Source organism: Aotus nancymaae, unplaced genomic scaffold (assembly GCF_030222135.1).
Source record: "Aotus nancymaae isolate 86718 unplaced genomic scaffold, 86718_ANA_hifiasm-v0.15.2.pri h1tg000036l, whole genome shotgun sequence".
NCBI classification, from domain to species: domain Eukaryota; kingdom Metazoa; phylum Chordata; class Mammalia; order Primates; family Aotidae; genus Aotus; species Aotus nancymaae.
This window is the reverse complement of record NW_026988450.1, coordinates 81,761,602-81,785,498: the sequence shown is the minus strand read 5'-3', so window position 1 is coordinate 81,785,498 and position 23,897 is coordinate 81,761,602. Positions and strand designations below refer to the sequence as shown.

The following is a 23,897-nucleotide window of genomic DNA, read 5'->3' as shown; positions in this document are numbered from 1 at the left end:
ACCCATACTAACGTTGAAAGAGTAAGATAATGCACATATATAAAGTCCTCAATTAGAGTCAGCAATTATCCAGTTGGGAGGACACTAATGATGAGACTGAGTTAGGACGCCAGAGGAGAGTCTATAAGATATCGAGGGAATGGAAGCAGCACCGGCAGGGAGCCTCTCGGAGTGTAATAAGGATCTAACAAGGTCTCAGCCAACCTAACAGGGACCTCCAGAGCAAAGATTTCCCACTGGGCATCTGGTATCGTGCATGGATCAGTCACTGGCTGGGCGCTGCTGGGAAAGAGTGTGGCCTCAGCTCAAAAGCAGAACTGGATCCCGAAGGTCCTAATGACTAGAAACTTCCAGCTGACTACACTCTGCAACTGACTGGCAAGTGCTTCCTTAAAAGGAAATTGGAGCAGTGAGTTCCTATAGCTGTGACAGCAATTTCTATTATTTTGCTTTCCTTTTTCCCCCCAAACCATTTGAAGGCAAGTTGTAATCACCAATCATGGCATTTTGACCACTAATTACAAAGTAATATGATGTTTAACAACTAGATGTTTTCCTACATAACCACAGTGCGATGATCACACTGGATAATTATGTAAAACAATAATATTATCTGACATGTTGTCCATATTCAAATCAAATTCCGTTAATCATCCCAATTAAGTCTTGTTTATGCTGCATCTGCATGCATATGCGCACGTGCACGTATCTGTGTATTTGAGCCATGATCCAATTAAGATTCATGAGTTGCGTTTGATTCTCACGTCTTTTTAGTCTCCTTTAATCTAAAACAGTTCTCTTACTTTTATGGATTTTCAAGACATTGGTCTTTCTGAAAATTCCACATCAGGACCAGGCGCGGTGGCTCACACCTATAATCCCAGCACTTTAGGAGGCTGAGGCAGGCAGATCATGAGGTCAGGAGTTCGAGACTAGCCTGGCCAATATGGTGAAACCCTGTCTCTACTAAAAATACAAAAATTACCCGAGCATGGTGGTGCTCGCCTGTAGTCTCAGCTACTCGGGAGGCTGAGACAGAAGAATCACTTGAACCTGGGAGATGGAAGTTGCAGTGAGCCGAGATTGTGCCACTGCACTCCAGTCTGGGTGACAGAGGAAGATTCTATCTTAAAAAAAGAAAAAGAAAACAAGAAAGCAAGAAAGCAAGCAAGCAAGAAAATTCCACGTCATTTGTCTTTTAGGATGAGCAAACCAATTTGTCTTCTTATTCCTTAATAACTAAATTCAGGATATAATTGTAATGTCTTTTATAAGCATCATATACCCCACTTTTTAGTGTTTTTGTTTGTGCTTTAAATAGTTGTGTTTTATGTGAGTTACAAGAAATAAGAAAACAGTTTTTTATATTTACCTACTTATTTACTATCTCTGGTGCTTTTATTTTCTCTTGTAGACTTGAACTTCTATAGAGTAGCACATCTCTTTGACCTGAAGGACTTGCTTTAGCATTTCTCATACTACAAGTCTGATGGATGTAAAAAATCACTAAATTTTAATTTAAGTTAAAATGCTTTTATTGCATCCTTGTTCGAAGGATTTTTTTGTGCAGTACAGAATTCTGTATTGACAGTTGGTTTGGTTATTGCTTTTTTCATTCAGCACATCAAAGATGTTATTCCATAATCTTCTGGCCTCCACTGTTTCTGATAACAAGTCAGCAATAATTCTTACGCTTGTCCCCTACATGTAATTTGTCTGTTTGTTCTGGCTTCTTTCATGGTGTTCCTCTTACCTCTGGTTCTCAACCATTCGACTATCTTACTACTGGAGATGAAACTCCTCATGTTTATCATTTTGATAAATATGTTTGCTTAACTGCTTGGATCTATACGTTTGATGTTTGCTTAACTGCTTGGATCTATAAATCATCAAACGTAGGGAATTAGAAACTATAATTTCTTCAAATGTATATTATATATATATATGTTTGTTTTTGAGACAGAATTTCATGCTGTTGCCCAGGCTGGAGTGCAGTGGTGTGATCTTAGCTCACTTCAACCTCCACCTACTGGGTTCAAGTGATTCTCCTCCCTCAGTCTCTTGAGTAGCTGGGACTACAGACATGTGCCACCATGTTCAGCTAATTTTTTTTTTGTTTTTAGTAGAGACAGGGTTTCACCATGTTGGCCAGGCTGGCCCTGAACTTTTGACCTCACCCCGCCGCGGCCTCCCAAAGTGCTGGGATTACAGGTGTGAACCACCATGGCAGACCAAATATTTTCTTTGCTTTTTGTTCACTAGCTTCTCTGTTAGTGCTGATATGTTAGACTCTTTACTGTTTTCACACAGAGCCCTGGGGTTCTTTTAAACTTTATTCAATCTTTTTTCCTTCTTTCTTTCAAATTAGGCAATTTCTATTATCTATGATCAAGTTCATTGACTTTTTCTTCTGCCATTTCCAATCTTCTACTAGACCTGTTCAGTCAACTTTTTATTTCTGTTCATTTGTTTTAATTCTAGAATTCCTATTTAATTTTATAACCTACATTTTTTTTTCTGTTGGATTTTTTCATCTGCTCACTAATTAAAATCATATTTTTCTTTATTTAAACATCTTTACAAGATTAATTTTCAAATCTTATGTTTCTATTTCTTTGTTATTTACTGACATTTGTGTTGAATACTGAATGTTGTAGAAAAGACACTGAAGAGACTGTCTTCAGTATTGTGCTTTCAAATTAACAAGTCGTTTAATTACTGGTTGATCACTTGAACTTTTAAATGCTTGGTTTAACTTTGTTCATTTAAGTCTATGAAAAGCTCAAGGTATTTTCCAAGCCTCTCTTACTCGGGGGGACCAAACATTAAACTCATTATTTTCTAGGGATCTTTTCTGTGACTTGGTTAGGCCAGGTCCATGGTATTATCTTTATTCTTAAGACACAAGCTTTCTGGAGTCTCAGCTAGATGCTAGGGTATTAATGATGAATTAAAGAGATGCCTCCATTCTGACAGGGCAAGAATTCCAACTTTCCTTGCAATTCTCCATTCAAGAACCGCTTGACTTCTAGTATCTGTGTTCTGCTTTGAACAGCATAGTATACGGTAAGGCTTGGATGACTTATCCTGTACGTGCACAACTAAAATTCAGCCAGAGAATCTCAGGAATTCTCCATCGATGTATGGAATCCCCTTTCCATAGAGGTTCCTCTACTCAAGGCCCACTCTCAGGATTCCATCTGCCTCAAGCCCATAATTCTGAACTGTGATCTCTGTTTCATCAGCTCACTGGGGCCATGCTCTCTGTTTCAACTCCAGCTGATTGTGCTGCAACCAGGAAATTGTTCTAAGCACAGAGGTGGATATTCACAAGATTCATCTCAGAAGTTTCCCTTCTCTCAAGAATTGCAGATTTGTATTACCTACTGCCCACTGCCTGACAATAGTTACCTCATATTTTATCCAGTTTTATATTTGTTTACAGCAGGAGAGATAATCCAGTACCAGCTACTGCATGATGACTAGAAGCTTGTGAAATGTATTTTTAATTTCTCAGACTCTAAATTATAGGAAAACACAGAAAAGGCAGGATGAAATGATTGTTGGGTGAGCCAATCCATGGTATGGATTACCAACCTGGAAATATATTATCAATCAACTCCAAGAAAATGAGAACAGTTTCAGACTTGCCAACACTATAATAATGATAATGGTAATGATAAATTTAAAATGGCCTTTTATGTTTCCTTTCTTAGGAAGTACTAAAGGAGGCACTTACTGAGATGAAGAAAGAGAAAAGGGAGACCGAGGAGCCAAGAGACAGAGGATCCAACTGATGAGAGCAACGTGAGCAAAGGGAGACCCCAGAGTGGCTGAAAAAGTGATTTATGGAGACTCAATGAAAAACATGATGCAGGAGGCAGGTTTTAAGTACCATAAAAATTAAACTGAGCCAGGCACAGTGGCTCATGCCTGTAATTCCAGCACTTTGGGAGGCTGAGGCAGGTGGATCATCCGAGGTAAAGAGGTTAAGACCAGCCTGGCCAATATGGTGAAACTCTGCCTTTATCAAAAAAACACAAAAACTAGCTGAGTGACAGAGTGAGACCCTGTCTCTAAACCCCATCTCTACTAAAAATACAAAAATTAGCTGGGCATGGTGGTGGGCACCTGTAATCCCAGCTATTCATGAGGCTGATGCCAGAGAATCACTTGAACCCAGGAGGTGGAGGTTGCAGTGAGCCAAGATCATGCCACTGAACTCCAGCCTGGGCAACAGAGCAAGACTCGATCTCAATAAAAAAAATAAATAAAACTGAATGCTTATAACTGTGGTAATTATTTGAACAGCTATTTATAGGCATATGACATAAAGTGGAAACACTAAAAAAGATAACAATAGACAAGTAAAAAATAAACAACAGAAAATCAAGGCAATTATTAACTCCTGGTAAAACAAAAATCTGAAGGAGAAAGTTGATGTTACTGTGCACTACTTAGTTTAGCAGGGACCTCCTATATTTACATAGTTATAACTCTATAAACATTGTTATTGATTTTACCCAAAATTTTGTACATATCTCACTCAAGGATATGGGTGAAAAGACACAGGCAAGGGAGCAAATGATTGTTTAAAACAAAGTGGAAGGTCTCTCATTCAGATAGGCCTGTCTCAAATCCCGGCTCTACTTACTACCACTTAACTGGGTCAACTTGGGCAACTTCTTTTAACTTTCTGAGCCTCAGTTTCCCCCTCTACAAAATGTATAATCTCTCATAAGATTATTGTATTAAATAAAATAATATATACAAAGGCTCCTACACAAGTTAACACTAAATATATATTTCTTTCCAAGATTTTCTTATGCATCCAGACAACTCTTTTGCACAAGAAGTGGTTAAAATAGGAGCTAACCCAGCCCCAGCTCCTACAGCTTCCTCATCCAATTCCAGCCTGCATTGGAGCAGTCTATGCTGTGATCACACAGAACTGCTCACCAGTCCTCACAATACATTGCACTGCAAGTTATACTGCTGGGCCGTGATGTTTTGTCTGCCAAAAGTTCCCTCTTTAACCATCATGTCCATTTGTTAAGAACATCAATCTTCTACTATACTTCCAAACGTTCCAAATAGAATGAATTCTTCTTTTAGTGTTTAGCACATTCTTAATGTATTGTGGTCTATTATGTATGTATGTCTTTCACCAGACTCTATAAGCAAGGACTATGCATTAAATAAGTCTAACCAATACTTACTTGTTGAACAACTATTGTGTGCCAAGTACTGTGTACATTAGTAACTGAGGATCTAGGATGATTTAGACACATGTATTCATTCAAAATGAAGCAGGAATTCTAATAGGCATTGCGATCCATGTGACCGTGAGAAATATGGTTTCCTCCCTCATCATATTTGCAGTGTGGAGAGAAGGGGCAGGCACATAGAGAGGGAATTACAAAGCTGAGTAACACCTCTACTAGGGGAAGTATCTAGGTCAATGAGAGACAAAGAAGGAACATCCGCACAGGCATGAGAATTCAAGGAAGGCTTTTTGGAAAAAGGAACTTCCAAACTAAAAATAAAATGAGTAGTAGCTCACTAGGGGATTCGAGAAGAGAGTTCAAGCTGAGGAAAAACACAAAAATATGTACACAATATAATAGAAGCAAGAGTAATAAGTATTTGTCTCTACCTAGAGGAATCAGGGAAAGGTATGGGGGCATTTGAGCAGAATCTTCAAGGATATTACTAGTAATAAAAGTATTACTAGTAATTATCTACTAGTAATAATTTTATTCTTTTTGTTGAACAATTACATTAATGTATTAATAGTCATCCTTAGTCCAGAAAGAATAATCTGATTGCTACTATAATAATTTTAATTCAGTAGTGTTACGTTTGCTAACTAACTGGCAGGAGTTTTTATTATCAAAAAAGCATGGACTTACTTCATTTTGAAATATATACTACAAACTGAAAATTAATTTAGATTTTTGAATCTTGCTTATTTTTAAGTCTATTCTACTATCCAATTTAATTAGCATTTTTTAATAAATTCAGATTGTTTTGTAGAGGAAAACACAGAAAACTAAAAGAAAAGATTGGCAAGTACATCTTATGACATTTACTACAGGGCAAGACTTCAAAACAAACCATTGCATTTCAAACTTAATAATTTCAGTTTTATTACAGTTATTTATAAAATATATGGCCAACATGATTTCAAGAAGCAATTATCTAGTAAACCTGAGTGGTGTAGACAAGAGTCAGCCCAAAGAAAGGTGACTAGAATTGAAATGGTATTTCCTAAGAGCCACCAGTGTGCTTACTCTATGTCCTGTGGAATCAGAGATGAAGAAGTCACAGTTTCTGCTTTTCAAAATAGGCTTTGAAGAACGAGCAGATATTTTCTAGGCAGACAAGAATCAATATCTCTCCAACTCATCTCTTTCATTATTTCTACAATAACTGTCTTAACTTAGGCTCGCATCATCTGATGTTGAGATCATTAAAATATTCTCTTCCTTTGAGTCTTTCCTACCCAACTATTCATTATCCTGTGAACAGAGTGACCCTTCTCAATTCTATCTCTAAACCCAAATCTCCTCTATTTGTCTGCATTTGATCTTCATTTTTGAAAGATGTTTTTGCTGAGTATAGAATTCTAGGTGTTTTGTTGTTGTTGTTGTTGTTAAGTATTTTTAAAATATTGCCCCATCTTCTTCTGTTTGCTTTGCTGCCAACAAAAAGTATGTCATCATTCTCATTGTTGTTCCTCTGCACACAATGCATTTACTTTTTCTGGATGCTTTGATGATATTCCCTTTATATCATTTTTAAGAAAATTGATTACAGTGTGCACTGGTGTCATTTTCTTCAAGTTTCTTCAGCTTTGAGTTCTCTGGGCTTCTTGGATATAGGGGTTTATGGTATTTATCAGATTTGGAAAAATTCTGAACATAATTCTTTGAATATTGTTGTCTTCCCCTTTTTCTCTGGGACTCCAATTACACATATCTTAGACCTTGGGAAACTACCCAATGGCACACTGATGGGATAATGCATATTGGTGTTCATTTTATTTTTAGTATTTTTTTGTTTTATTTTAAACGTTTTCTACCACTATTTTTTTTTCAAACTCACTAGTCTTTTCCTCTGTAGCCTCTAATTAGCTGTTAGTACCATCTCGTGTATTTTACATCTCAGATGTTTTTTATCTCTAGAAGTCTGATTTGGATCATTTTCATAGCTTTTACATGTCTATTTAACATGCTCATGTTTTCCTCTATCTTCTTGAATATACAAAATGTATTGCTAATAGCTGTTTTAATTTCTATGTCTACCAATTATCTGTGCCATTTAATGTCTGTTTCTATGGATTGATTTTTAAATCTTTATTATGGGTTATATTTTTCTTCTTTGAGTATCTAGGCTGTTTGGTAGGATGCTAGATATTGGTGACTTTTAATTTTAGGGTGTTACATTTTTTTCTGTATTCCTATAAGTATTCTTCAGATTTGTTCTTGGGTCCAGTTAAGGTAGTTGGGAACAAACTGATCCTCTCAAGTCCTGTTTCTATGTTTTGCTAGGCAGACGCAAACTAATCTGTCCCCATCAATGAGACAATACCCTTTTGAATATTCAACCTGATACCCTGTGCCATATGAGGTATCCTATAATGGCTGTCAGGAACACCAATTATTCCCAGTCCTGTGTGGCTCCAGAAATTTTTCTATCTACTCCTTCCTGGTGTTTTTTTTGTTTTGTTTTGTTTGTTTGTTTGTTTGTTCTTTTTTCCCCCGCCTGGCCTCAGGTAGCTTTCTTTAGTGCATGTGCTGATTGGTACTCAGCTAAGGACTCAGAAAGGACTTTTCCACAAAACTCCAAAGCTCTTTTTCTGTGAAGCTTGCTCCCCTCAGGAACACCGCTGAGAGAACCCCAGCCACACTGGCCTCCCTAAATTCTCAGTCCTGCCTTCTAAACTTGGGGAGACTACCGGACTCAGTTTGAGCTGCTGCTTCTTGCACTGCAGCCTGGAAACTCTTTCCAGGCAAAATAGAGAAATATTCCTAGAACTTGCCCCATTTGTTATTTTTTTCCTCAAGGATTACTGCCCTGCACTGCCTGTTTTCTAGTGCATGAATACTGTTATTTCATATATTTCGTCCATGGGAGGATAAGTTCAGTCCCTGTTACTTCATTATGGTTGGAAGTGAAAACTGACCGTTATTTAAACAGTTGGTAGCTTCTAAATGCTTTCAGAAAAACACGCCAACTTGGAGTGGCATGGAAGGACCTGCTGGTCTAGTCTCTGATTACCCTTCCAGTCTCATCTCCTTTACCAGACCATGAACTGTAGCCATGCAGAAACATTCGCGGTACCAAATCTGCCATGACGCTTCCTACCTCTGTGTTATGTTTGGGCAACTGCTCTGCTTTGAAGGAACTTTGTTTCTACCAGCGAGCCTGAACTTCTGTCTATTCTTCAAGAATCAACCCAGATGCCATTTCTTCTAAGCTTCACCTAATCCCCATCCTATAGCAGAAAGGAAGGATTTTTAAGCACATTGGCCAGCAACTTGTGTTCATGGGCCAAGTGAGTAACTGGCAGAAACCTTGGGAAATGTGAATGGTCATACATGACACTGTTTTGGCCTCAACTCTCTGCGGATGAAGAACTTGGTCTCCATGTCTTGGGATCTGGGGACACATCCCTAACTCTGTCTCCTCCTAGGTGGACCTGAGATGTAATATCTGGGTTCTCTGCTTGAGCTATGCCCCTGAAGTCCCAATTCTCCCAGCTGCATGAAATACGGAATTTCATGGCAGAGGTTGATCTGTCTTTTTCCAATACCTCCCACTGCTGCAATCAGATGAACTTATTGCCTAGAATCCCAACCCCAAAGTGAACCCATCACATTGAATTTACTTGCTAGTTCTCTCTCTGCTAGGCTGCAAGGTAACATTCAGACTCCATTTCTTGGCTTTCCTCTGGGCAGTGGAGAGAAGGGAAATGTATGCTATGAAGCAGAACAAGAAAGTAAATTTGCAACAGTAACCCTGAAGTTGAGGGAGGAAGGCTTATTAAGAAAAGAGGTCCCTCCACAACCCTCAGAGAAGTCCTCTTCCTAAGAGACATTTTTATTTTGAAAGTTAAAGGTGGAGAAAGGCACTCAAGGAGGTCACAGCTCATTCCTCACTGTAGAATAGTTTGCACAGTGGCAGGATGATCATCATCAGATAAGGGATGTCCTCAAATTGGTAGCCTCCAGGATGAAGGGATAGAAGGAGTCAGTACACTCAGGCTCCGATCACACCTCTGTCCATGAATGTGGACAGTTGTCTGTGTTGTAGAATGTGGTCTATGTTGCCTTTTGCCTTTTCCTAACTTGAACCCTTTGAAGGCTCCATTCAGCTCTAATTTCTGTGATGGGCTTTGAGCCCTTCTGCATTCTCTGCCTAAGTTTCATTGACTCTTGGTGTGTCTGGGAAGAGGAAATATTTCTTTCTATTCTTCCCGTAATGAAAAAGAAACATTCCTGACAATATCACAAATCACTGAGAGGAGTTAATTCCTGGCTGAAAGGCTACAACCTGAAGTCCAGCCCTGGAGCCTCGCCTTCTCTTTCATTTCCTGCTCCCATGTTTGCCCCATGGGGTCTCGCTTGACCTTCATCCACTTTAATGGCAGTGTTGAGGGTCTCGGGATCCCTCTTGGGACCCAGGGTTAGGTAACGGAGAAGTGGAAGAATCCCTATAGGACCCAAGCCTGCATCCCACTCTTCAGCTCCATTTTCCCAAAAATGCCAGCAGTAACCAATGCACATTGCTTGCCCAGTGATTCTATAAATGAAATGTGTTTGTTTCCCATTTGGCTTTCATTCCTGTATGTGCAGTTCTCTTGGTCTGGATCTCCAGAGAACAGAAGTGAGTTTTGGGATCAGCATGCTGCGTCCCCACCCTAAACCAATAAGACAAAGAAACTCATGGTATAGTCCAGAAGAAAGACATTTAAACAAATATAATACAATGCCTCATGTAAATCCTTAATGGATACTTGTCACATTAAATGAAATATAAGCACAAAGATAGGCACTCAGTTCTTAAAGAACCCGAGAGAGAAGCCTATAACTTGGCCTGGCCTGGGGATATCTAGGAAAGCTTTCAGAAGGAAGTGACTAGCCCCTTCCCTGACATTCACCCTGAAAATTTATTTCCATAATGACTTTCTGATGACAGTGACTCAATGGAGAAACTCTGGCACTTTAGAAACATTTTGACAACCTCCTTCTCTGGAGAGCTGGGTAGTTATTAAGATGGAAGAAGCCAGCCAGCGGCTCTGTCAAGCAGCCAGGAAGGTTCCCGCTGAGGCCATTACAAAAGGAAGCAGTGGGGGAAGGCATTAGGAGAGTTGAGGATTGGGTAAAGACCCCAGACTGGGTCTCTGGAGCCTTTGATTAAGACAGGCCAAGTTTGTCCTCACCACTCTCAAAAACGTGCTTTCAGTGAATCCAGGGCGTAGAGTTCTAAACAAGGACTCTGTTAAAAGATAGATTAAAAGGCATAAAAATAGTATTAGATTTCACGGCACAGTGAGGCCTGTCAAGTCTGGGCTCACAGAGTGAATTGCTTAAAGGCGATGATCAAAATGAGTCACCAGTGTCTGGTGCGATTGTGCTGATGCCTCTCGGAAAAGCAAAAGCCGGGACTATTGTTTGTGTCAAAAATACTTCTGAAGAGGCTACAGAAATCAAAAGGCACTGATGTGCCAAAGTCTGAAGGGAGAGGAAGGGGGGAGACGGGAGGAGAGTCAGGGGCTCGAACATGTAGGGGAAGCAGATGAGCAGGAGGTAGCATCTCAGGGCAGGGTGGAAGGGAGGGGCTGATGGTGGAAAGGGGCTGAGTTGGGGAAGCAGAGTGAAGTTGAGTCCTCAGAGACCCTCGCTTTATCAAGCTCCTATTATGTGCTAGACATTGTGCTGGGCACCTCAGGTGTCATATATGAGAAAACAACCAACAGTTTCTTGAGGGAGTGGTGTGGCCTTTGAATGTGTCACTGAGCCTCTCTGAACCTCCGTGTCTTCTTCTGGAAAGTGAATTAAACAGCCATACCTCCCAAAGTGGTTGAGGATTTCATGTAAAATAACAGGGGCAAAAATATCAAGCATCCAAAAAGGGCTCAATATACAAAGTTGAGTCTGAAGATAATCACTGGGCAATTCTAATCATAAGCACATTCACTTAGTCTATATTCAGGCATTACCTAATTTAAACTCTCCAGGAAGACCTATGAGTTAGGTAATATTTCTATCACCATTTGACTAATAAAGAGACAGAGTCTTTATGTAAAGACTGGGAACGTAAGTTGTTCAATGTCACACAGGAGAGAAGTCACAATCTCAAAATCCATCTGTCTAGTTCCAAAAACCTGTGATCCTTATCATTTTGCTGGCTGGTTTTCTAGAATGATAGAGGGCTAACATCTCCCTTCTGGTGTCATCTTCAAGGTAACCCAGTGTCAAGCCTTCCACCTCCCTGCAGTCCTCCTGTTCATGCTGAAACCCCTCTGAAACGTCCTGCCAACTGGCCAGCCTGCTCCTGCTTGCACTCTCTGGGGTGCTCACTTCCTGCTGAGGCAGCCTGACCAATTTCCCAATTCCATTGGTTTGAAAGTACTTCTTTCTCCAATCCATTGGATTGATTTCAGATTCAAAATCTGCACCAAGTGGATGCATTCTCAATTGTCACTTTCAGGGAGGAAATCTTTGACAAGTTCCTACTGCTTTTAAGGGTAAAATAGTCATAACTTGTTCTTCTTAAAAACTGCCAACAGCATAAAGAGAATCAAGACTGAAGACCAAAATTGCTTTTCTCTCCTCTCGATAATACTGTCAGCATGGAGCAGGCCAACTGTGGAGGAACTTCAATCGGGGCTAAATTTATATTCATTCAGGTGCCACCGGACTCTGCTTTCTTGCCTCTCTTCTCTGATCAATGCACTCATTAAAGGACTCAAGCTTGGCAATAGATTCACCTTAATGCTCGTCACCCTGGGGTTTCAATAACACAGGCTCTGAGACTCTAACAAGCTGCTGAAGAATGAAAAGAAAAAAAAAAAAAAAAAGCTTTATCTTTGCCTCCTTGTATAGAGTCCTGAAATTGTTTCTCTTTGTGTTTTACAAATAGCTCTGTTGACTGTATATAATTTTATAGAGGAGTTTTGAGGCGCATATATGGGAAGAGGGAGATTGGGAAAATATTTATGTAAAGCAAGTGTACAGGAGGAATATCCAACTATTTATTCCAAAACAGTGAGAAATTTGGATAGCATTTACTTCTGTTTTCCTTAACTCGGAAGATTTGTTTGGAAACTCAAAATAGAAGGTTTGTTTAACTTTTACCAAATTACTTTGTATTTGTCTTCAGAGAAGCGTGCTTTCATTTCTACACATTCCGTTGTAGAATCTGTCTACATACTCATGTATTTTCACAGTCCCAAGCATGGTATGCAGGTCGATACCTAGTTTGATCTGTGTTCCCACCCAAATTTCATGTCGGATTGTCATCCTTAGCAGGACACGGTGGCTCACACCTGCAATCCCAGCACTTTGGGAGGCCAAGGCGGGCAGATCATTTGAGGTCAGGAGTTCGAGACCAGCCTGCCCAATATGGTGAAACCCTGTCTCTACTAAAAATACAAAAATTGCCCAGTCATGGTGGTGTGTGCCTATAATCCCAGCTACTCGGGAGGCTGAGGCAGGAGAATCGCTTGAACCTGGAAGACAGAGGTTACAGTGAGCTGAGATTGTGCCACTGCACTCCAGCCTGGGCAACAGAGCAAGACTCTGTCTTAAATAAATAAATAAATAAATAAAAATAAAAAACTGTAATCCTCATTGTTGGAGGAGGGGCCTGGTGGGAAGTGATTGGATCATGGGGGCAGACTTCCCCTTTGGTGTGGTTCTCCTGGTAACAAGTGAGTTATTATGAGATCTGGTTATTTAAAAGTGTGTAGTGCCTCCCGACCCTCATCTTCCTCCTGCTCTGGCCATGGAAGGCGTGCCTGCTTCCCTTTCACCTTCTGCCATGATTCTAAGTTTCCTGAGGCCTCCCCAGCCATGCTTCCTGGACAGCCAGCAGAACCATCAGCCAATCAAACCTCTTTTTTTGTGAATTACCCAGTCTCAGGTACTTCTGTATAGCAGTGCAAGTATGGACTAGTACATGTCATGTTCTTGTTAGTATCTACACTAAACAATTTATCATGAGTGTTCCCTATGTTGTTTCAGTTCTGATTTTTAGCCTATTGTTACTGAAGAACTTGTGAAATAGAGGCTTTTAGCCATTCTCATTAGATAATTTCCTTTTTTCCAATAATTACCTAACATTAGTCACCCTTATATGTTTATTCATTTTTTCACAGGGAAATGATCATCACCTTTGAGGTCCTTCATTGGCTGTTCCTACTTTGCACACCGACTATATTATCTGAAATCAAACCACTGTCATCATGTCATCCACTCTGGATGTCATGATACTTTCCACCTATAAGGTAAACATATCTGATAGCAATCATTTAAGCATACCCTTACAATGATTCTGTATGGCAGATGCACTTGAATGAGGGTTCCAAACTAGGGAATCCAGGAATGGTTAACCTGGAGATTCATTAGTTCCTTATGTATGGTAAGCATCTGAGTCCCCACACTGCCCCAGCTCAAGGAACACAGTTCCATATAGGAGATTAAGGGTCTGAGTTTGGGGTTAAATGAAAGTTACCAAGTGGAGATTATTACAGGGAGGATATTAGTCTGTTTTCACACTGCTGATAAAGACACACCCAAGACTAGGCAATTTAAGTAAGAAAGAGGTTTAATGGACTTACAGTTCCTCATGGCTAGAGAGGCCTCACAATCATGGTGAAAGGCAAAAGGCACTTCTTACATGGTGGTGGCAAGAAAAAGAATGTGAGCCAAGTGAAATGGGTTTCCCCCTTATCAAGCCATCAGATCTTGTGAGACTTATTCCCTACCACGAGAACAGTATAGGAGAAACTGCCTCATAATGCAATTATCTCCCACTGGGTCCCTCTCACAACATGTAGGAATTATGGGCGTACAATTCAAAGTGAGATTTGGGTGGGGACACAGGGCCCAACCATGTCAGATGTCAAGTGAAAATCACGTATAAAGTGCATGATGTTTGCAGGTGGCTGTGAGTTTGCTGCCCAGTCTGACACCACTGGGCCGTGAGGTCATCTTCTTCCACCCACTGCCATTGGGTCTTTTCTGTACATAAGGCAGTTCCCTGCCCGGCCCACCACCACTGGACTCCCTCTGCCTGCACATAAGCCCCTAATGAAGCCCCATGTCTCATTTGCTGGCCCTGGGTCCTTTCTTTGGCCTCTTGAAGTTGGTGCTTTTTCCACTAAGCCTAACAGGGACTCAGCGCAACACCACCTTCTGAGAGTTAATGGCTGTGTACCCATCTATTCTTTTGTAATAAGCAGTTTATGATGGGTGGGCCAGCTGTTTATTTGGCTCAGGAATGAATGTTCACCAGGTGGTGGTCACTGTGCTGGAAGCTAAAACAGTCATAAAACAGTCATAAAACAGTCATAAAACAGCCATGCTTATTTGACAGAAGAAGAAACTGAAGCATAGATGAAAATGTTCTGCTGCTCAGTGGTTGGGCTGACCCAAAGCCATATTTTCTACCTGACATTCAAAATGGGCTCTGTTGATTTTGCCAAAACCAAAATTGTGTAAAATTCAGAGGTTAGGCTAAGGTTAGTGTTGTCATGCTACTACTAAAGATACCACATTTCAGCAAGGCTCAAAAGGTCCTAAAATACTGTTCAATATCATACGCAGATAAATAATTCTATATAGTCTTTGGATACCATTAAACACTGCCTTTGACTACTGTATTACTGAGCTGCTATTTGTGCAAAATAGCAGCTGGAACTTGTATGTCCCTAACACACAAAGCTCTGTGTAAATGCCATATAGGTGATATCTCAGTATCGGTTTCACTCCATTTTATAGGCAAGGCATCTGAATGTTATAGAGTTTAAGAAGCTTACCTAAAGGCATGTGTGCAAATGGTGGTCCTGGTGGACCTGAAACCTAAAGCTTCATCTTTCTAATTTCAGAATCTGTCATCCTAACACTAACAACAAGTTGAGCACTGGGCATTCAAGATGGTCACACCATGGAATGTATCTTTGTACAACTTCTCTTTTTTTAGAACAAAAATCTTAGACTAAGAGAAGTTGAGTTACGGATCCCAAATCATATACTGACAGATTCATCTTTAAGGCCAGGCTCCCCAAATCTTCCTTCCAGAAGAATTCCAAATAATGTATCACACACATATCCACAAGGCAGAGCTCAATTCCTTTCCTCTTGATTCTGGGCTGGACTTAGTAACTTGTTTCCAAAGAATGAGGCATAGAAATGAAAATATAGAAACCAGGTGGACACTACCTTGACCAGGCGATTAACATCAGCAGTGATAAGTTACCTTGCTTGCTATCACATACTCCTTACTATGTAACCAGAAGAACATTTCGCCTCCATGATATTCTTCTCAAAAATCTATAACCCCAATCTAATTAGACAGGTTCAAACAGGGGGACATTCTACAAACTGCCTAGTAGTCTTCAAAACTCTTTAAAGAATCAAAGAAAAAGATTAAGAAACCCTTGGATTACAAGAGACTACATAGATATGACAACCAAATGTAACGTGCAAGAGGACATCAGTGAAAAACTAGGTACCAGCCAAATGAAGCCTGTTAGTTCGGGGTACTAGCCCAGTATTAATTTCTTGGTTGTTATAGTTGCACCATGGTTATGTAAAATGTTAGCACTAGGGGAAGCTGGGCAAAGGATATGTTTGCAACTTTGCTATAAATCTAAAAACATTACAAAATACAGAGTTTCAGGTAATATAAAAATAAAAATAAACAGGTCACCAAAACTTTAGCTGCCTGTTTCATGCCCATTTCCTTATAGCTTCAATTCACTCACTCCTTTTTTTTTTTTTTTTTTTTTGAGATGGAGTCTCACTCTGTTGCCCAGGCTGGAGTGCAGTGGCACAATCTCCACTCACTGCAACCTCCACCTCTGAGGTTCAAGTAATTCTCCTGCCTCAGCCTCCTGAGTAGCTGGGATTACAGGCACCTGCCACCACACCTGGCTAATTCTTGTATTTTTAGTAGAGATGGGGTTTCGCTATGTTGGCCACACTGGTTTCAAACTTCTAACCTCAGGTGATCCACCCACCTTGGCCTCCCAAAGTGCTGGGATTACAAGCATGAGCCACCGTGCCCGGCATCCCTCACTCCTTATAAAAATAAAAATAAACCAGGAGTCCAAGAGGATATGTGAGGACCACTATTGACTCTAAACAACCTAGAGCAATTATTCCTGGAATGTGTGTGGCCTCACGAACACCATGCTCTACACATACGCACTGCGCACTGCTAAGACTGGTTCCAAACACATGGCTGCATCGTTTTCCCTTCAGGCTGAGAGCCTGGGGTTTCACTCAGCCACTGACTAGGGCAGAATTGTTCTGGGTTTTATTTCTTTATTATTTATTTATTTTCCTTATTGTGGCAGCAGTGCTGCAGCTGAGCCTCTGTAGAAAGAGAATGACATTCTTTCCTTTTTTTTTTTAAAGAGGAATAGTTAAAAATACACGTGGTACATACTGCAATTATTGTTCAGAATAAATGCAGGAATGGTGACATTAACTAATGGGAGTGCAGCAGCTGCCAGCTTGTTGAAAGTCATCCTCAGTGCCATGCGGAGGTGTCCAGTGCTAATTGCTCCTTTAGTCTATCTGTCTGATGTCAAGAGGCAATCCACTGGGTAAACCCAAAGCAGCTTTTTACCTCAGCATAGCCCAGAGTCAGCTTGTCCTCAGTAAGGTGTTTGCTGCAAGGGCGCAAAATGCTACAGATGGATCATGGTTTCATTAACTTCACCTTTAGCAGTTTAGCAGTGCCTTTGATTAACTGGGATTGCCCGACAGAAGGCTCAACGAAAACCCATAACAGACTAATTATTAAAGAGTCACTAGGCTGGGCACAGTGGCTTATGCCTATAATCCCAGCACATTGCGGGGCCAAGGAGGGTGGATCACAAGGTTAGGAGTTCGAGACCACCCTGGCCAACATGGTAAAACCCTATCTCTACTAAAATACAAAAAATTATCCAGGCATGTTGGTGTTCACCTGTAGTCCCAGCTACTCGAGAGGCTGAGGCAGGGGAATCACTTGCACCCAGAACGTGGAGGTTGCAGAGCTGAGATCACGCCACTGCACTCTAGCCTGGTGACAGAACAAGACTCTGTCAAAAAAAAAAAAGAGGCACTATGTTAACTGAAAACCAACCAAATGCCAGATAGTATCAGGCGCTTGACCAGTTCTTTAATCCTCTGACCATTCTGCTGAGAAGTAGTGCCTGCAGCTTATATAAATGGGGCTCGGAGCTGTGAAATGACCACCAGCTTGACACTTTGGCAAGTGGCTGGCATGGACTTTTCTCCAGTCCAGCCCAGAGTGTCAGAGCCATGCCTCGTACTCTGGGTGCCTAGATGACTGTTTTACTCAATTATTGACTCTAATATACTCCTCATTCTAAAAAGGAATGGGGATACCTTACAGAAATGCCACGAAACTGGCGAGAAAATCGTATGCATTCCCAGCTGGGCACAGTGGCTCACACCTGTAATCCCAACATTTTGGGATGCCAGGGTGGGCAGATCACTTGAGCTCAGGAGTTTGACACTAGCCTGGGCAACATGGTGAAACCTTGTGTCTACCAAAACTACAAAATCTTAGCTGGGCGTGGAGACGTACATCTGTGGTCCCAGCTACTTAGGACGCTGAGGAGGGAGGATCACTGGAGCTGAGGGAGGAGGTTGCAGTGAGCCGAGATCACACCACTGAACTTCAGCCTGGATGACAGAGTGAGACCCTATCTCAAACAAAAAAACAAACAAAGTATTCTCAAAAGTATCTAGGGCAGAAGCTGGGGCTGGAGATTTCTGATGAGAATGTAGCAGTCAAAGCTGCAAGATCCATGATGCGAGTAGGAAAAAGCAAACAGCAAACAGGGTGGGGAGAGTGCAGTAGGATACACGCTTAAGGCATGCCCCGCTTCCTAGAGTCTGTCTTAGACTTTGGGGGGCTTTTGTAGCCCTCTGTTCCGTTGTATGTCCTTTGAGAGCAGTAGACCACGTATTAAATCATTTGTTTCCATTCTCCACAGTGTCTTGCACCTACTGAATCACAGGTGATACAATTTGCACATCTATAAATAATAATGCCCACTTCAAAGGAATACTGTGAATGTGATCAGGCAACACATATCATCAGCATGTCAGTGGCTCAACACACGCCTGCCATATGGGAGGGCTTAATGTAAACTTAATACAAGCTTATCAACTTGGGTTAAATCACTTAAAGCTGATAAAACTGCTAAAGGTTACCTAGTAGTAGGGTGACAGGTTTCAGCACTGCACACCTGTGAGAGGGGTAGAGGGGGAAAGGGGGATAAAAGAGGGAAAGGAGAAGGGAAGAAGGGAAGAAGTAAGAAGAGAGGTGAGAAACAGGGGGAAGGGAATGGGAAAATCAGAGGACGGGGAGAAGGGACAGGGGAGTGCAGAGAAGTAAGAGGGAAATGAGAAGTGGGGAAGAAGGGAAGGTGAAGGGGAGGGAAGAGGAGGGGAGAAGGAGAGCAAAGAGATTGTCAATCTGACCAGAAAGAGGACTCTCCACTCCTGAAGAATCCAGAGTGGGAGAAGGAGGAAGAGGGAGTTCCCTCAACTTACTGGGCCTCTCCACAGGCACAGAAGCCACATCTGTCTATTTCCTTATTCTCCTGGCACCTCCTCCCGTGAAGAACAATTGAGCTCCTCTGTGCTTTGGTGATATGAAAACAGTCCTTCCCTCTGCTTCCCAGAAGCTGGGTAGGACCAACCCCTATCCCCTTGCTCTTTCATTTACTTAAAAAAATGCCTGTGGGTACCACAGCAAGCAATCAGATGAACTCTGCCCTGGTGGAGATGATGGACTACTGGAGGACGCAGACAGAGAACTGGAAGTTACAACGTGGGGTACAAAATCTTAGACAAGAAAAGCCCAAGGCAGGAGCCAAACCTAGAGGAGCATGGGAAGTTCCCCAGAGAAAGCAATGTCCCCAGAGGGACTGAGGTTCCCTTGGAGTCTACCCACAAAGCAAGAGCTGAGAGCGGAACAGAGGGAGGAAGCAGGAGGTGCAGATTTCAGAGTTCAGCAGGAACATGGCAGATCCAAAGCTGGAACACAGGGCGGCGCTGGACAGGGTGCGGGGGATCCCTAGGAGGGAGGAGAGACCATTCAGGGATGGCCTCGGAGAGGACAATGAGAAGTTAGACTTCTAAACTGTGTCTCACCCAAGTCTCTTACAACGAGACAAGATGATCCTCTCAGTTTTTTGTTTTGTTTTGTTTTGGTTTTGGTTTTGGTTTTTTGGGGGTAGAGCCTCTGATGGCAGGATGAGAGGGGACCAGGCTGGAGAAGGAGCCAGGAGATACCGTGAAGGCTATGACAGGCAGCTAGAGAAGACCTAGGGAGAGGGCCAGGGTGCTGGGGAAGACATCCAGGCACTATTCAGGAGACGGGATTTGTAGGACTGGATGTGGGATTGGGTGTTGGCTTGTGGGGAGATGCAGAGAAAGTCAAAGAACACTCTAAGGTTTCAGGTCTGGACAAATGAGTGGAGGGAGATGCTGTCCCTGAGACAAAGAAAAAGAAGGTAGTTGGTCTTATATGGGTTTGTGGTCTCATGGGAAGGCCATGTAAATTGCATAGGGAAGCTGGATATTTGGGTCTAGAGCAGAGGTCAGCAAACTCTGTAAATGGCCAGGGAGAGGATGCTTCTGGTTTTGCGGGTTGTTCAGTCTCTGTTCCAACTACTCACCTCCACTGTTGCAGCTGGAAAGCAGTCGCAGATGATGTGTAAACCATTGGATGTGGCTGTGTTCCAGTAAAACTGATTGACCAAGGTAGTGACAGGCTGGATTTGGCTGGAGGGCCAGAGCATGCTGACCCTGGTCGAGAGCATCAGATAGATGCCTGGGCTGGAAATAAATATTCAGGGAAAGTGATTTGAAGTAATGAGTGTGGACTATGGAGAGAGACATCGATTTAGATATATCTATTAAGACATATACTCTATTTTTCTATGTATAGATACATGGATGTTGAGAGATTTATTTTAAGAAATTGGCTCACATGACTATGGGACTATGGGTCTGGCAAATCTGAAGTCTGCAGGGCTTGGTAGCAGGCTAGGAACTCAAGCAGGAGCTGATGCTACAGTCTTGAGGCAGAATTTCTTTCTTTCTGGGAAACTTCAGTGTTTGTTCTTATGGCCTTCAACAAATTGGGTGAGGCCTAGTAATCTGCATTCCTTAAAGTCAACCACAACTGCAAAACACCTGCCAAGTGCACCTGGATTCTGTTTCGATTAAATGACTGGGTACTCTAGCCTAGCTGAGTGGACATATAAAAGTCACCATCACAGGGGTCCTCTTAGATTCTGCTACTTCTCTTTTGCAAGCAGCCACATTATCCCATATAACCCATGTTGTGGTTATGGTCAATGAAGACCCCAATACTTTAAGATATCACTTCTGTTTTGATCCCAGATGCCCCAAGTGCCTATGTCAATATCTTTTTTTTTATTTTTTTCAGGTGGAGTTTCACTCTTGTTGTCCAGGCTGAAGTGTAGTGGCAGGATCTTGGCTCACTGCAACGCCTACCTCCCAGGTTCAAGCGATTCTTCTGCCTCAGCCTTCCAAATAGCTGGAATTACAGGCAGGTGGCACCACGCCCAGCTAATTTTTGTATTTTCAGGAAGGTTTTACCATGTTGGTCAGGCTGGTTCGAACCCCTGACCTCAAGTCATCCTCCCGCCTCAGCCTCCCAAAGTGCTGGGATTACAGGCATGAGCCACTGCGCCTGGCCCGAAGCCCACATCAATATCAATGTTTCAGGGTATGTCTGCCTTTGTCCAATAGCAGAACAGCAGCCACTGCTCTTTCTCTGCCTGGAAAAACCCTATTAAATGCCTCTCAGGTAAGATGGTCGCCCAGGGTCTTCCCCTCTCTGAGCTCATGGGTTCAGAAGGTTGTGGAAGGGGCCACAGACTTCCTGCTGCTTTCCTCATGCAAACGCGTCATGAGTGCCTTCGTATCAGCGGTGGAGGAGCCCCGCGCGCTGGCAATTCTTCAGAGGGAGAAAGGCGTTTGCAAAGCCTAATAACGGCACCATACATATGTATACATTTTACACAAAGCTGTTTGTTTTAAAAAATCAATTTCTCTCCTACAGATGGCATATTGCATAAAGAAACGCGAACCCAGCAGCACCCCTGCCAGCGGCAATTCTGAACCCTCATTTCTGTGTTCCCAAGGCATTACGTGGGAAGGCATGTGCGTTTAAGGGCATCTAACTGTTTCTGCACCAGAAAAGCAGCAACATCCTGAGCACGCCTTTCCTCTGGGGTTCACGTGCAGGTTATGCTGACGGACAACATGGCCTACAGGGACCATGCAGCAGGAAGGGAGCCCAAAGCCAGGCCAAATAGGAGCAGGGTTGTCCTCAGGTAAATGCCAAGAACACAGTGCCCGGAAAGTGTATTGCATTGCCTCCATTTCCCCAGTCATAAACACTCAGGATCTGATGACTTCCTTATGAAAGGCAGTGTAAGGTAGAATTGCCACCTTCTAGAGAGCATGAACTACCCCACCCACATCCCACGTCCCACATGCTGGCATTGCTGGCATGAGCCACCACACTAGGCCAGATTGTATTTTCTAACCTTCTTTAGGTGTGGCCATGTGATGGGTGTTTGCCAATGACAAGGAAGCAAAAGTGACGTGTGTTACACCTGGGTGGGAGCTTTGAGGGCCGGTGAGCAATTTGCTGACTCTTCCCCCTGCAATCATGGTCATGAATCTGACAGGCGCTGCCCTATCAGCCCGGCCCTGGCAGGAAGACGACATGGAGCCCAGCCCACAGCCACCCTCGATGGGCATATCCAGGCACATCAGTAACAGAACTGACAGTTTGCCTTTTCAGGAACACAAGCATGTTCCATACTACTGGGCACATACATTTTATTACAAATCACATCATAATATTATTTGTAAAGCAGACATGACTGCCACTGTCACCGACTGTCATTCTCTGCCTCACCTTAGACGATGGCTGTCACTGATGTGGATGTTTGTGGGGCGGGGGTTCTTCTGCTCCCCTGATGCTAGCAGCATCTTGCCTCAAACAAGCACAGCATGGCCCTGCTTTCTGTGCCATGGAGGGGCACCGCTCCTACGGTGACGTTCCTCCAGTCTATATGTGCAAGCATGAATCAGACATAAAGGGGTCTGAGCAGCCCTGAGGGGTGCCCTCAGGTAAGGAGGGAAGGTGGGAGCCAAGAGCCTCCTTCCCTCCCTGCTGACACTTCCCAGCAGCATCCTGAGTGTTTCGCAGACAGCCCTGGAGGAACAGCGCTCCACAGCCCACATCAGTATCCTCGCCAACACACCCTGGCACTGGTGTTTCCTTCTTCCCTGCTTCCTCACTCCTTGATAACCTGCCAAGCAAACCATCTCAGTAGAGTCCTCATCCCAGCTCCTTCTGATTTCAGGAGGACCCCAGCTAGGACACTATCCTGAAACCCATGGTGCCCTCTCACTAAAGTTCCCCAATGTTGGCACAACTCCTACCAGATTGTTGGTGCTGACTCTCTCTGTGTGTCATTCAACCAGAACAGCATTGATTGGTTAAAAGGTGCATTAATAAGCTTGACTCTGAAAACAATAACAGGTACCTGAAAAATTTATGTCTCTAGGAAATTAAGAAACAACAGTAATCCCTTTACAACCTCAAACTCCCATCCAGGAAAATTATAATCCATTCACCTTTCCTTCTCCATGTTTTCAACAATGCTGTGGGTCAAGTGTATAGAGGGGAAAATACTCACAAAACATACTGACACAATAGCAGTGAGGAAATTGAGATGAGGGCCAGAGTCGAGATTTTTTGCAACGAGATCTTGGGACGGAAAGGAAGCAAAACACTCGTCTTGGGACCTGCTTTCCCTGAAATACTAGGCTGCAGGAAGGAGGAAAATTTGTGTGGGGGGCCTTAAGACCATGGACTGGCATTGCTCTCTAGAAGGCAGAGTGGTGGAAAATCAAAAAGGTAACAAATATATGATCAAGAGCCAGACACACAAAATAAGAATCTGGTGTCTACAAAAACATCATAATATTTTTTAACAGTCTGAATAACTAGGTTGTGTTGTATAACAAATAATGCAACATCTTAGTGACCTAAATCCATGAACTTTTACTTCCCTCTTAGGTCAGCTGCCCTTCGAGGGTGGCTGGGGGCTGGGCTCCATGTTGTCTTCCCTCCAGGGCCAGGCAGATAGGGCAGCCCTGTCAGATTCATGACCATGATTGCAGGGGGAAGAGACAGTAAATTGCTCACCGGCCCTCAAAGCTCCCACCCAGGTGTAACACATGTCACTTTTGCTTCCTTGTCATTGGCAAACACCTATCACATGGTTAGAAAATACAATCTGGACCAGTGCGGTGGTTCCTGCCTGTAATCCCAGCACTTTGGGAGGCCAAGGCAGGCAGGCCACTTGAGCCTATGAGCTGGAGACCAGCCTGGGCAACATGGAGAAACCCCATGTCTACAAAAAATACAAAAATTAGCTGGGCATGGTGGCACACACCTGTAGTCCCAGCTACTTGGGGGACTGAGACAGGAGGATCGTTTGAACCCAGAGGTCAAGGCTGCAGTGAGCCAAGATCACACCACTGCACTGCAGCCTGGACGACAAAGTGAGACCCTATTTCAAA

At 42.7% G+C, this 23,897-nt stretch overlaps 1 long non-coding RNA gene across 1 annotated transcript; it reads left to right on the top strand.

The window, feature by feature from the left end:
- The first annotated feature begins 280 nt into the window (after positions 1–280).
- Positions 281–22,845, top strand: LOC105723787 (uncharacterized). Its single transcript, XR_010345514.1, has 4 exons — positions 281–378; positions 1,415–1,495; positions 21,355–21,628; positions 22,673–22,845. It is a non-coding gene; the product is annotated as an uncharacterized LOC105723787 (long non-coding RNA).
- The last annotated feature ends 1,052 nt before the right edge of the window (positions 22,846–23,897 follow it).